The sequence below is a fragment of the Balaenoptera ricei genome, chromosome 16 (assembly GCF_028023285.1).
Source record: "Balaenoptera ricei isolate mBalRic1 chromosome 16, mBalRic1.hap2, whole genome shotgun sequence".
Taxonomy (NCBI): Eukaryota; Metazoa; Chordata; class Mammalia; order Artiodactyla; family Balaenopteridae; genus Balaenoptera; species Balaenoptera ricei.
The window spans coordinates 34,909,186-34,923,668 of NC_082654.1; the positions used below are offsets into that span (position 1 = coordinate 34,909,186).

General features: G+C 39.2%; 1 protein-coding gene and 1 non-coding gene across 3 annotated transcripts in view; both read left to right on the top strand.

Moving 5' to 3' along the window:
- Nucleotides 1–14,483, top strand: part of IDE (insulin degrading enzyme) — a 111,504-nt gene that overhangs the window by 8,343 nt on the left and 88,678 nt on the right. The gene's annotated exons all lie outside the window — the stretch shown is intronic.
- TRNAG-GCC (transfer RNA glycine (anticodon GCC)) lies at nucleotides 7,217–7,289 on the top strand. The gene has a single exon. It is a non-coding gene; the product is annotated as a tRNA-Gly (tRNA).

The window sequence follows — 14,483 nt, forward strand, 5'->3', positions numbered from 1 at the left end:
GAAATAGAAAAAAATATTTTTGCCCATGATGTGAACTCTTGGATTTACTATCTTAACAACTTTCATATATAGCATAGAACGGTGTTAATTATATTTATCATGTTGTACATTACATTCCCGGTACTTATTTATCTCAAAACTGGAAGTTTGTACCTTTTGACTGCCTTCATCCAGTTCCCCCTTCCCCTATCCCTCCACCTCTGGCAACCACAAATCTGACCTCTTTTTCTAGGAGTTTTTTTTTTTTTTTTTTTTTTAATATTTTATTTACTTATTTGGCTGTGCCGGGTCTTTAGTTGCAGCATGCGGGATCTTCGTTGCCGCGTGCGGGATCTTTAGTTGCAGTATGTGGAATCTTTGGTTGTGGCATGCAGGATCTAGTTCCCTAACCAGGGATCGAACCTGGGCCCCCTGTGTTGGGAGTGCGGAGTCTTAACCACTGGACCACCAGGGAAGTCCCTGTTTGTTCTTGAAGTATAATTGACCTATAATACTATGTTAGTTCCTGTTACACAATATAGCAATTTGATATTTCTGTACATTTCAAAATGATCACCATGATAAGTTTAGTTACCATTTCTCATCATACAAAGATATTACGTAATTATTGAATATAATAATTCAATAATTGGGGACAATAATTCAGTAAGTGGGGACACACTATACATTTTATACCCATCACTCATTTATTTTGTAACTGGAAGTTTGTACTTCTTAATCTCCCTCACCTATTTCTCTCCTCCCCTAGCCCCCTCCCCTCTGGCAACCACCTGTTTGTTCTCTGTATCTGTGATTCTGTTTGTTTGTTCATTTGTTCTGTTTTTTAGATTCCACATACAAGTGAAATCATACAGTATTTGTCTCTCTGACTTATTTCACTTAACATAATACCCTCTAGGTCCATCCATGTTGTTGCAAATGACAAGATTCCATTCTTTTTTATGGTTGAGTAATATTCCATTGTTTGAGATATATATACATATATACACACACACACACACACACATACACACACATATACACACATGTATCGCTCCCATCTTTATTCATCTATTGATGTGCACTTGGATTATTTTATAATTTGGCTATTGTAAGTCATGCTACAATGAAATGATATATCCAGTAAGGGGTTAATAACCAAAATATTCAAAAAACTCATACAACTCAACATCAAAATAAACAACCCAATCAAAAAATGGGCAGAGAGGGACTTCCCTGGTAGTCCAGTGGTTAAGACTTCGCTGTCCAGTGCAGGGGGTGTAGGTTCAATCCCTGGTCGGGGAGCTAAGATCCCACATGCCTCGGGGCCAAAAAACCAAAACATAAAAGAGAAGCAATATTGTAACAAATTCAATAAAGAGTTTAAAAATGGTCCACATCAAAAAAAAAAAATCTAAAAGAAAAAAAATGGGCAGAGAATCTAATAGATATTTTTCCAAAGAAGACATAAAGATGGCCAACAGGCACATGAAAAGATGCTCATCACTAATCATCAGGGAAATAAATCAAAACCACAAAGAGATCTCACCTCACATCTGTCAGGATGGCTATTATCAAAAAGACAACAAGAAGTGTTAGTGAGGATGTGGAGAAAAGAGAACCCTTGTGCACTGCTGGTGGGAATGTAAATTGGTGCAGCCACTGTGGAAAACAGTATGGAGGTTCCTCAAAATATTGAAAATAGAACTACCATATGATCCAGCAATTCCACTCCTGGGTATGTATCTGAAGAAAATGAAAACATTAATTCAAAAAGATATATGGAGTCCTGTGATCATTGCAGCATTATTTACAATAGCCAAGATGTGGAAGTAATCTAAGTACCCATCAGTAGATGAGTGGATAAAGATGATGTGGTGTACACACACACACACACACACACACACACACAATGTAGTATTACTCAGCCATAAAAAAGAATGAAATCCTTTGTTTTTAATTGAACTTAAAAGATTTGTTTTTATGGAGCAAGTGCATTTCAGATTTTGCTTTTCAAACAAGAAGAAATGAAAACAAACATTAGCTTTCTTTTTTCCTTCTTTATTTGGTTGGTGAAAGTTTTCCCACCTTCCCTTCTTCCCTAGGGCTACTCAGTGGTTTTTGTGTGCTCTGCTGATGGCTAATACAAGTCACCATGTACACATCATTAGCCGCTATCTGAAGGGGCTAGGTATTGGGCACCATTTAATTTAGGGTAAAATATTCTTGAGCTCAGAGTCTGTTCCAAGAAGATATCAGTGAACTGGACTCCTGGTTCTGAGTTTGTACTCCAAACTGCCATCCCGTAACAAAATGTCTTATTCTTTCTATAAGTCTCTTCCCTTGGGAGCCAGTGTGATACAGTGGAAAAGTCACTGTCTAGTAGTCAGACCTGAGTTAAAGCCCTCTTTGGCGTGGGTTGGTTTTGTTATCTTGAACGGGTTACTTTGCATGGGCCTTTTTTTTTTTTTTTTTTACTAGGCATTGGACTAAGTAGCTTCAAAATCCCTGAGTCCAATAAGTTTTGATTTCTGAACAGCATTGGCTTCTACTGATGTATAGTCTCTTTTGTTTTCTTGTGCTAAAATGTTGCTGTCTCCTCACTTTGTGTTGTTTTTATTTTAGAGAGATTCTGGCCAACTATAAAGTATGTGGCTGTGGACCAGTAGGCTGGGATGTGGCATGCAAATATGTTTTGCGGTTGTTATTTTTTATGTTATTATTTATTTATTTGAATTTATTTTAGGCTGCGTTGGGTCTCCATTGTGGTGCATGGGCTTCTCATTGCAGTGGCTTCTCTTGTTGAGGAACGTGGGCTCTAGGCATGTGGGCTTCAGTAGTTGTGGCACACAGGCTAAGTAGTTGTCGCTCGTGGGCTCTGGAGCGCAGTCTCAGTAGTTGTGGCACACAGGCTTAGCTGCTCTGCGGCATGTGGGATCTTCCCGGACCAGGGCTCGAACCTGTGTCCCCTGCATTGACAGGCGGATTCTCAACCACTGTGCCACCAGGGAAGTCTCTGCAGTTGTTATTTTTTAAATGTGTATAAACACTTAAAAATCCCAAGAGTTCAGTCCCTTTAGGGAAAGTGGCATGATGTGTGATACTGGGCCCACATTACTCTCTGGCAGCAGTTGGCCTGAGCTGAGATTTACTTCCCTTTCATGTGGGACATGTATTCCTTCTCACCACAATTTGCTCATTTATGTTACCTGTTTGGCCTTGTAAGCATGTAGATTCATGAGCCTTGCTATGAAGTGATTAGAAGAAATCAGTCTTATTAGTTTTTAGTCATAGTTTTTGGTAATAGTAAAAATGAAGCAAAATACACATATAAATTGCTCTGAAGCTACAGAAATGATTGTGTAATCAGGACTACCCCCTGCTTTGTTTATGGTTTACAAAGAATTATCACATCATGTTATTTGATCCTTATGGCAACTGAATGTAGTTGACAGAGAAATAAAAGAATCCTACATCTCTTAAGAAGTTGAATTCAATTCAGGTAGCTCTGCTGCCTCTGAATTCACCTTATAGTCTAGAACCTGGGCAAGGCTGAAGGAGTGAGAGTGGGTGGGTGTAGAAGAGCATTAAGCTTGTTTCTAGGAAAGTAGGTAGAGCCGTCAACCTGGGCTAGATGGGCAAACATAAAAGGAGTAGCAAGTCTCTTCCAATCTGTGAGGCATCTCCAGAGATGCCCAACAAGAAGAGAGCGGGAAAAGTGAAAAAATTAGTGTACAGCATGTCAAGAAGATGATAAGTATAATGTAACAGAGTGGGGAAGGCCAAGAGAAACAAGATGACTACATTAGGGTCTCTGGTAGATCAGGTCAGATAAATAAGGCAGATGTGCACACTGACACTGGGAAGATACCATTCCTAGAAGCTGAGTAGACAAGGCTGTCTGGTCAGTTGGATACATGGTTAAAACAATAGACTTTTTGGGCTTCCCTGGTGGCGCAGTGGTTGAGAATCTGCCTGCCAGTGCAGGGGACACGGGTTCGAGCCCTGGTCCGGGAAGATCCCACATGCCGCGGAGCAACTAGGCCCATGAGCCACAACTACTGAGCCTGCGCGTCTGGAGCCTGTGCCCCGCAACAAGAGAGGCTGCGACAGTGAAAGGCCCGCGCACTGCGATGAAGAGTGGCCCCCGCTTGCCACAACTAGAGAAAGCCCTCGCAGAGAAATGAAGACCCAACACAGCTCAAAAAATTAAATAAATAAATAAGTCAGGAGCTCTTCAAAAAAAAAAAAAAATAGACTTTTTTTCCCCTAAGGTAAAATGGATATTTGTTTGTACTTAAACTTATAAATCGACCAGCCAAACTGGTACTAATGTTATCATGACTCAGCAAAATACAAAGCCTCTTTCCATAAATATTAGAGTAATGGACAAATTAGGGGTTGTAATAATATAAATGCTGTATATATGTATAATAGCTTTATTGATACCATCCAATTCACTCATTTAAAGTATGCCATTAAGTGGCTTTTAGTATATTCACAGAGTTTTGCAGCCATGACCACAGGCAATTTTAAACATCTTTACCCACTCAAAAAGAAATCCCTTACCCTTTAGCATTGACTTCTCATTTCCCTCTTCCTCTAGCCCCTGGCAAGAATTAATTTGCTTTCTTTCTCTAAGGATTTGCCTATTCTGAATATTTCATATAAATGGAATCATGCAATATGTGATCTTTTGTGTTTGGCTTCTTTCACTTAGCATAATGTTTTCAAAGTTTATCCATGTTGTAGCATGTGTCAGTGCTTCATGCCTTTTTATTGCTGATTAATATTCCATTATATGGATATGCCACATTTTATCCATTAATCAGTTGATGGACATCTGGGTTGTTTACAGTCTTGAAATATTATGAATAAGACAGCTATGAACATTCAGGTACAAGTTCTGTGTGGATATATGTTCTCATTTCTCTTGGTGTGTACCTAGGAATGGAAATGCTAGGTCATATGGAAACTGTGTTTAACCTTTTCAGGGACTGCCAGACTTTTTTAAAGCAGTTGTACCACTTTACATTCTTACCAACACTGTACGAGAGTTCCAATTTCTTCACATCCTTGCTGACACTTGTTATTATATATGTGTTTTGTTATAGCCGTCCTGCTGTGTGTGATGGTATTTCATTGCAGTTTTGATTTGCATTTCCCTGCTGGCTAATGATTTTGAGTATCTTTTCATGTGCTTATTATCCATTATTATATATCTTCTTTGGAGAAATGTGTATTCAGATCCTTTGCCTATTTTTTTCAACTGGGTTGTCTTGTTATTGAGTTGTAAGTGTTCTTTATATATTCTAGATATGTCTCTTATCAGATATATGATCTGCAAGTATTTTGTCCTATTCTGTAGGTTGTCTTAATGGTGTTCTTTGAAGCACAAAGTTTGTGGGGTTTTTTTGGCTTAAACAACAGAAATTTATTTTCTCACAGTGGAGAAATGGAGGCTGGAAAACTGAGATTGAGGTGTTGGCAGTTTGCTTTCTCCTGAGGCCTCTCTCCTTGGTTTGCAGGTGGCTGCCTTTTCTGTGTCCTCACGTGGCTTTTCCTCTGTGCCCATGCATCCCTGGTGTCTCTGTATGTCCTAATCTCTTCTTATAAGGACACTAGTCAGATTTGATTACGGCCCACCCTAAAGGCATTTTAACTTAATTACCTCTTTAAAGACCCTATCTCCAAATACAGTTACATTCTGAAGTAGTGGGATGTTAAAAAGCAAGACAACAGGCCCAAAATGGAGTTGCTTATACAACTTGGAGTTGCTTATAAGCCCCATGTCATCAAACTGAGACTTAATTACAGTTTTGGCTCTCCCAGAAATGGAATCTTAAACCAGTCAATCAGGAATTGTCTGATCTGCACTAGTTAGATAATCTGCCCGAGAGACCTCTGTCATCCCCTAAAGGAAAGTGACCTTACAATAACCAACCCGCTTTTTTGCCTTGTATAATTGGAGCTCCTTTCTATCTGCTGCATTGGCTGCTGCCCAGTTCTAATTGATTTTTGCTCAAATAAACTCTTAAAATCTTTAATATGCCTTAGTTTATCTTTTAGTCATAGGAACTTATGAATTGGGGGGGGAGGAGCACAATTCAGTCCATAACAGCAACATTAAGGATTTCAGATTTGCTCTTAAGAGCAATGGAAAACCATCGAAAGATTAGAAGCAAGGGCTATGTTAAAGGGGATGTAGCCGATGCTTCTAGACATCATTTCTTTTTACTAACAAAACCCTGTTTTTTGGTCAAGGCTTCAGTGTGTTCAGTCAAAAATGCAAACTGGTTCCCTTGGCACAAGGAACCTCTTGGGAGGCCATGTGACAGTATAAGTGGCTAATGAGATATAATTGGGAGGTCTACTGAGTGGACTTAAATAGTCTCAGGGGAGGCTGTTGTTTTACTGAAAAAAGGTATGTTCCTTTATCCTACACTCTTTCTTCTTCCTATCTGGGAAAAGGATACAATGCTTGGAGGTACATAAGTCATCTTGAAACCATGAGGATGAAGGTTTCATGCTAAGGATATAGAGCAGGCAGATAGGAAGAGCTTGGTTTTCAGATCACATCCTTGAGCTGCTATATAAGCTCTGGTCAGTCTACATCCAGACTTTTTGTTACATGTGAATAATAAATTCCTACTTATTTAAACCACTGAGGTAGGGATTCCTGTTACAGCTGAACACACTACTTCCTGGTACAGAGGGCTAGAGGAGAAGGAATACCAGTTTAGAGGCCTTTGTCAGAGTCCAGACCAGAGAAGACAGGGACCTGCATTAGAATGGCAGCAATGGCCTTGGAGCAAAGTGGACGGATCCCAGATACAAGATACATTGCCTGAGCGGCCTCCACATTTGATCCCATGAATTTCCCCTCGCTTGTTAGGGCCTTTGAGTTTGCTTTATTTGCCTTCCCTTAAAGTCCTATAGCATGCACAGCCAATAAACATTTTTGGAGCACCTACTCAGTGGTGGGTCCTGTATTTCTGGGGTATTTTTCCCTGGCTACTCATAAGTACATTGATCACTCTTTCCTGTGAAGTCAGTTGTTTTCAACTTTATGTCTGTAATCCACAGTAATAAACATATTTTATATCATGACTGAAACACATGCAGCTTGATATATAACTGAAAAAGAAAAGTTTCACAAAGCAGTATTTGAAATATGTGCCATAAGCTTCATTATTTTTCATTCTATTCTACTGTTTAAAAAAAAGATGCTGGGACTTCCCTGGTGGTACAGTGGTTAAGACTCTGCGCTGCCAATGCAGGGGGCCTGGGTTCGATCCCTGGTCAGGGAACTAGATCCCATGTGCATGCCACAACTAAGAGTTCACATGTCACAACTAAGGAGCCTACCCGGCACAACCAAATAAATAAATATTTTACAAAAAAATAAAAAATAAAAAAAAGATGCTGATCACATCCACCACTCACTAAGTTTGCTTTCATGATCCACCAATGAGTCAAGGACCATGGATTGAAAACTCAATCTCTATCATTCTTTTGGCCGCCATTATTCACTACCTAGTGATATCTCTTGAATTGATATTTATGTTACCATCTGGACCATGAGCCCCCTCCCTGCCTTACTGTATCTATCCATAGTGCCTGGCACTGTGCCTGGCACATAGTGGATTGTACGCTCCTTGAGATCAAGAGCCGCACAGTGTGACCCTTTGAGTCCCCTCAGCACTATGAACATGAGAAATCCATCCTTCCAATTTGTCTGGGGTCGAGTAGGGGGAGGTCTTTTTTTTTTTTTTTGAATTTTATTTATTTATTTTTTATATAGCAGGTTCTTATTAGTCATCCATTTTATACACATCAGTGTATACATGTCAATCCCAATCTCCCAATTCATCCCACCACCACCCCACCACCCACCGCTTTCCCCCCTTGGTGTTCATACGTTTGTTCTCTGCATCTGTGTCTCTATTTCTGCCTTGCAAACTGGTTCATCTGTACCATTTTTCTAGATTCCACATATATGCGTTAATATGCGATATTTGTTTTTCTCTTTCTGACTTACCACTCTGTATGCCAGTCTCTAGGTCCATCCACGTCTCTACAAATGACTCAATTTAGTTCCTTTTTATGGCTGAGTAATATTCCATTGTATATATGTACCACATCTTCTTTATCCATTCTGTCTGTCGATGGGCATTTAGGTAGCTTCCATGTCCTGGCTATTGTAAAGTGCTGCAGTGAACATTGGGGTGCATGTGTCTTTTTGAATTATGGTTTTCTCTGGGTATATGCCCAGTAGTGGGATTGCTGGGTCATATGGTAATTCTATTTTTAGTTTTTTAAGGAACCTACATACTGTTCTCCATAGAGGCTGTATCAATTTACATTCTCACTGACAGTGCAAGAGGGTTCCCTTTTCTCCACACCCTCTCCAGCATTTGTTGTTTGTAGATCTTCTGATGATGCCCATTCTAACCGGTGTGAAGTGATACCTCATTGTACTTTTGATTTGCATTTCTCTAATAATTAGTGATGTTGAGCAGCTTTTCATGTGCCTCTTGGCCGTCTTATGTCTACTTTGGAGAAATGTCTATTTAGGTCTTCTGACCATTTTTTGGGTTTGTTTTTTTTTTTAATATTGAGCTGCATGAGCTGTTTATATACTTTGGAGATTAATCCTTTCTCTGTCGATTCATTTGCAAATATTTTCTCCCATTCTGAGGGTTGTCTTTTCGTCTTGTTTATAGTTTCCTTTGCTGTGCAAAAGCTTTTAAGTTTCATTAGGTCCCATTTGTTTATTTTTGTTCTTATTTCCATTACTCTAGGAGGTGGGTCAAAAAAGATCTTGCTGTTATTTATGTCAAAGGGTGCTCTTTCTATGTTTTTCTCTAAGAGTTTTATGGTGTCTGGTCTTACATTTAGGTCTCTAATCCATTTGGAGTTTATTTTTGTGTATGGTGTTAGGAAGTGTTCTAATTTCATTCTTTTACATGTAGCTGTCCAGTTTTCCCAGCACCACTTATTGAAGAGACTGTCTTTTCTCCACAGTATATCCTTGCCTCCTTTGTCATAGATTAGTTGACCATAGGTGCGTGGGTTTATCTCTGGGCTTTCTATCCTGTTCCATTGATCTATATTTCTGTTTTTGTGCCAGTACCATGTTGGCTTGATTACTGTAGCTTTGTAGTATAGTCTGAAGTCAGGGAATCTGATTCCTCCAGCTCTGTTTTTTTCCCTCAAGATTGCTTTGGCTATTCGGGGTCTTTTGTGTCTCCATACAAATTTTAAGATTTTTGGTTCTAGTTCTATAAAAAATGCCATTGGTAATTTGATAGGGATTGCATTGCATCTGTAAATGGCTTTGGGTAGTATAGTCATTTTCACAATATTGATTCTTCCAGTCCAAGGACATGGTATATCTCTCCATCTGTTTGTGTCATCTTTGATTTCTTTCATCAGTGTCTTATAGTTTTCTGAGTACAGGTCTCTTACCTCCTTGGGTAGGTTTTATTCCTAGGTATTTTATTCTTTTTGTTGCAGTGGTGAATGTTTCCTTAATTTCTCTTTCTGATCTTTCATTTTTATAGGAATGCCAGAGATTTCTTTGCATTAATTTTGTATCCTGCAACTTTACCAAATTGATTGATTAGCTCTAGTAGTTTTCTGGTGGCATCTTTAGGATTCTCTATGTACAGTATCATGTCATCTGCAAACAGTGACAGTGTTACTTCTTCTTTTCCAATTTGGATTTCTTTTATTTCTTTTTCTTCTCTGATTGCCGTGGCTAGGACTTCCAAAACTATGTTGAATAATAGTGGTGAGAGTGGATATCCTTGTCTTGTTCTTGATCTTAGAGGAAATGCTTTCAGTTTTTCACCATTGAGAATGATGTTTGCTGTGGGTTTGTTGTATATGGCCTTTATTATGTTGAGGTAGGTTTCCTCTATGCCCACTTTCTGGAGAGTTTTATCATAAATGGGTGTTGAATTTTGTCAAAAGCTTTTTCTGCATCTATTGAGATGATCACATGGTTTTTTATTCTTCAGTTTGTTAATATGATGTATCACACATTGATTGATTTGCATATACTGAAGAATCAAAGTTTTACTTATACATTTTTTAGTTTTGGCTGCGTCGGGTCTTAGTTGTGGCACGCAGGATCTTTATAGCGGCACGCAGGCTTCTTTCTAGTTGTGGTGTGCGGGTTTTCTCTCTCTAGTTGTGGCATGCGGGCTCCAGAGCACGTGGGCTCTATAGTTTGCAGCACATGGGCTCTCTAGTTGAGGTGCGCAGGCTCAGTAGATGTGGCATGCGGGCTTCGTTGCCCCATGGCATGGGGGATCTTAGTGCCCTGACCAGGGATCGAACCCTCGTCCCCTGCATTGGAATGCAGATTCTTTAACACTGGACCACCAGGGAAGTCCGTGAAGCACAAAGTTTTAAATTTGGATCAAGTTTAATTTATCATTTTTTAAACTGCTTACGCTTTTGAGGTCATACCTAAGAAACCACTGCCTAATCCAAGGTCATAAAGATTTACCCTTATGTTTCCTTCTAAGAGTTTTATTGTTTTAGTTTTTACATTTAGGTCTTTGATCTGTTTTGAGTTAATTTTTGTATATGGTGTCCAGCTTCATCTTTTTGCATGTGGATGTCTGATTGTCCCAGCACCATTTGTTGGAAAGACTATTCTTTCCCCCATTGAATTGTTTTGGTATCCGTGTCAGAAATCAGTTGATTGTAAGGGTGAGGGTTTCAATCTATTCTATTAATATGTAAGTCTGTCCTTATCCAGACCACACTACTTTGATTACTATAGCTTTATTGTAAGTTTTGAAGTCAGGAAGTGTGAGTCCTCCATCTTCGTTCTTATTTTTCAAGATTGTTTTAACTATCCTGGGTCCCTTGCATTTCCATACAAATTTTAGGATGAGCTTGTCAATATCTGCAAAGAAGCAACCAGATGCGATTTTGATCTATGTGGGGAGTATTGCTATCTTAAAGATATTAAATCTTCTAATCCATGAATATGGAGTTCTTTCCATTTATTTAGATCTTCTTTAATTACTTACAACAGAGTTTTGCAGTTTTCACTGTATACGTTTTCTACTTCCTTGTTAAATTTATTTCCGTTTCATTTTTTGATGCTATTGTAAATGGACTTGTTTTCTTATTTCAATTTTAGTTTGTTCATTGCTATTATAGAGAAGTACTGTTGATTTTTTGTTTTCTATATACAAGATTATGTCTTCTGTGAAAAGAGCTAGCTTTACTTCTTCCTTTCCAATTTGGATTCCTTTTATTTCATTTTCTTGCCGAATTGGCCTGGCTAGAACCTTCAAGTACAGTGTTGAATAGAAATGGCAAGAGTGGACATCCTTGTCTTGTTCTTGATCTTAGGGTGAAAACAGTCTTTCACCTTTAATTATGTTGCCAGCTGTGGCTCTTCCATAGACACCCTTTATCAGGTTGAGGAAGTTCCCTTCTGTTCCTAGTTTTTTGACTTCATTATGAATAGGCGTGAAGAGATGTATTTTGGGCTTCCCTGGTGGCACAGTGGTTAAGAATCCGCCTGCCAATGCAGGGGACACGGGTTCGAGCCCTGGTCTGGGAAGATCCCACATGCTGTGGAGCAGCTAAGCCCGTGCGCCACAACTACTGAGCCTGCGCTCTAGAGCCCACATGCCACAGCTACTGAAGCCCACACACCTAGAGCACGTGCGCTGCAACAAGAGAAGCCACTGCAATGAGAAGCCCACGCGCCACAAGGAAGAGTAGCCCCCACTCACCGCAACTAGAGAGAAAGCCCGCTCACAGCAACGAAGACCCAATGCAGCTAAAAATAAATAAATTAATTTTAAAAAAAAAGATGTATTTTAAAAACAGCCTCATACTTGGCATTGAAAATATTGCAAATATATTAAACAAAGTTTTTTCCTGAACCATTTGACAGTAAGCTGCCAATTTGATGCCCTGTCACCACCTAATTCTTTACTGTGATTTCCTGTAAACAAGGACATTCTCCTATATAACCGCAATATGATCGTTAAAATCAGAAAATTAACATCGATTCATTACTGCCATTTAAATCTCAGATCCCATTCAGATGTCACCAGTTGTCCAGTTTTATCCTTTACTGAAGGATACCTTAATGAAAGGATTCATTTCAGAATTAGCGTCGTCTTTAGTTGTCGTGTCTCTTTAGTCTCTTCAGAAGGGAAGTTCCACATGAAATCCAAAGCATTTCATGACCTTGAATCTTTTAGAATTTACAGACCGGTTACTTTTAGAATGTCCCTAATTTGGGTTTTTCTGATTATTCCTCATGGTCGAATTCAGGTTACCCAGCTTTGGCAGAAATATCACAAAATTGATGCAGTGTATGTTTTCATTGCATCCTATCAGTTGACACTCAGTTTTGTCCTTTATTGGCTATATTTACTTTGATCACTTTAAGATAGTTCCTCCCAGGCTTCTCCCCTGTAAAATTACTCTTTTCCCTTTGCTGTAAATATCTTCAGGGGAGATACTTTAAAACTATGTAACTATAATGTTCCTTATCAAACTTTCAACTTATTCATTTTATTTATTTATATCAGTATAGACTTGTGTTGTTCTGTTTTACTTAAAGAGTTTTACTCTGCTACTGTTGTGATTTAATCTGATGCTCAGATTGTCCCACACATGGGCAGTGGGGACCCTTTCAAGCTGGCTTCTGTATCCATTTAACATCCATCTTTCTTTTGGTATTTTTGTATTTTTTGGCACAATGAGATATACCAGGCTCATTGTCTCATTTCCCTGTCCCAGTCCTGGAATCAACCATTTCTCCAAGGAACCCTGGTTCCTTTTAGTGGAGAATAAAATTTAGAAACCAAGTTCTAGGTGCTAAATGTACTCATCTGCTGTTTGGGGAGGAAGAGGAGGAAGATAGCTACTTCCAGGCCCTCTTATTAGACAGAGCCAGAGATACATGTATATACATAAATAGGTATTTGATATAGATACAGATACATAGATATAGACAGATATTCTGTACACAGACCCATGTTAACATCTGTATTTATTTCCTGTCTGTCTATATGTGTATATTGAAAACCATGAGCCATACAGATAACCTCCAATTCCAATCAAAGACTACGAAGTTCATTTTAGCTTTTTTCCTTTCCGTGTTTGTAATTCTTTGCCCTGATAGTGAGGACCCTGGTTCTTATTATTCTTATTAAATACACTTATTTAATCCATCCCGCTAGATGTAACCAACATCTCATCATTGCCGCTGCCCCCTTCCCTTTGAGGTGCTTCCTGGGCACTGTTGCCCTGTGTTGGGCTGCCCCAGGAGTGGTTGCCCTTTTTATTCTGTGAGAGCTTTGACACCCCGCTTGAGGCTGTTTTCTCAAAAGTATGCATGCCTCCTTAACCCTGCTTGGGCCTCAACTACCATGCTGGGCCACCAAGAGCAATTCTTCTCTCCTCACCCCACTCAGGAATGGGGATATTTTGAAATTTGCATTAGCCTTTATTTTAAATACCCTGAAGTTTGTAAATAGAGCCGAGTACAAGGCCTAACTTTGTATGTTGTCTATAAAATTCAGGGAATAGAAAGTGATGGAAAAGGGTTTGGGTAACCACGTACTCAAAAACAACACTGTCTTGTCTTTTTTCCTAGGGGTTTTCTGGTTGGTGGCTGTAAAACAGGTGGTGTTTGAATAGGAAGTCGTAGGTGCAGAGTGGGTTGTTGGACTTAAATTTGTAACCATTTATATGGGAAAAGTATATAAGCACATTTTCTAGAAGGAGACACATTAAAAATGTGTTTATCTTTAGATGGTGGAATCTAGGTAATTTGTATTTCCTCATACTTAAAAAAAACTATATACAAGTAGCATGGATAACTTTGTTTCTTTTATTATATGAGTAATTATAAAATAAAAGAAATAAAAATAAAACAAGTGCTTTAAATGCACAGTACTGAGAACTTTTGCTTGATGGTCCTGGGATACGGGAGAAGAAAAACGAAAAACGTATGTGCCCATATTCTTAGGAAAGCCTTTGATAAACATTTAGTTTAATTTAGTTTTGTTTTTTTCTACCTTTGGCCTTCTAGTAGCATAGAATCCAGGCTCTTAACATCTTCCGTAATGCAGTGTAGACATCCCAATGCGTTAACTTTTTTTTTTTTTTTTTTTTAATTTTTTTTTGGCTGTGTTGGGTTTTCGTTTCTGTGCGAGGGCTTTCTCCAGTTGCGGCGAGCGGGGGCCACTCTTCATCACGGTACGCGGGCCTCTCACTGTCACGGCCTCTCTTGTTGCATAGCACAAGCTCCAGACGCGCAGGCTCAGTAGTTGTGGCTCACGGGCCTAATTGCTCCGCAGCATGTGGGATCTTCCCAGACCAGGGCTCGAACCCGTGTCCCCTGCATTGGCAGGCAGACTCTCAACCACTGCGCCACCAGGGAAGCCCAACTTTTTTTTGTTGTTGTTGGGGACAGAGGGTCTGGATACAGATGTATTTTTAATTTTTTA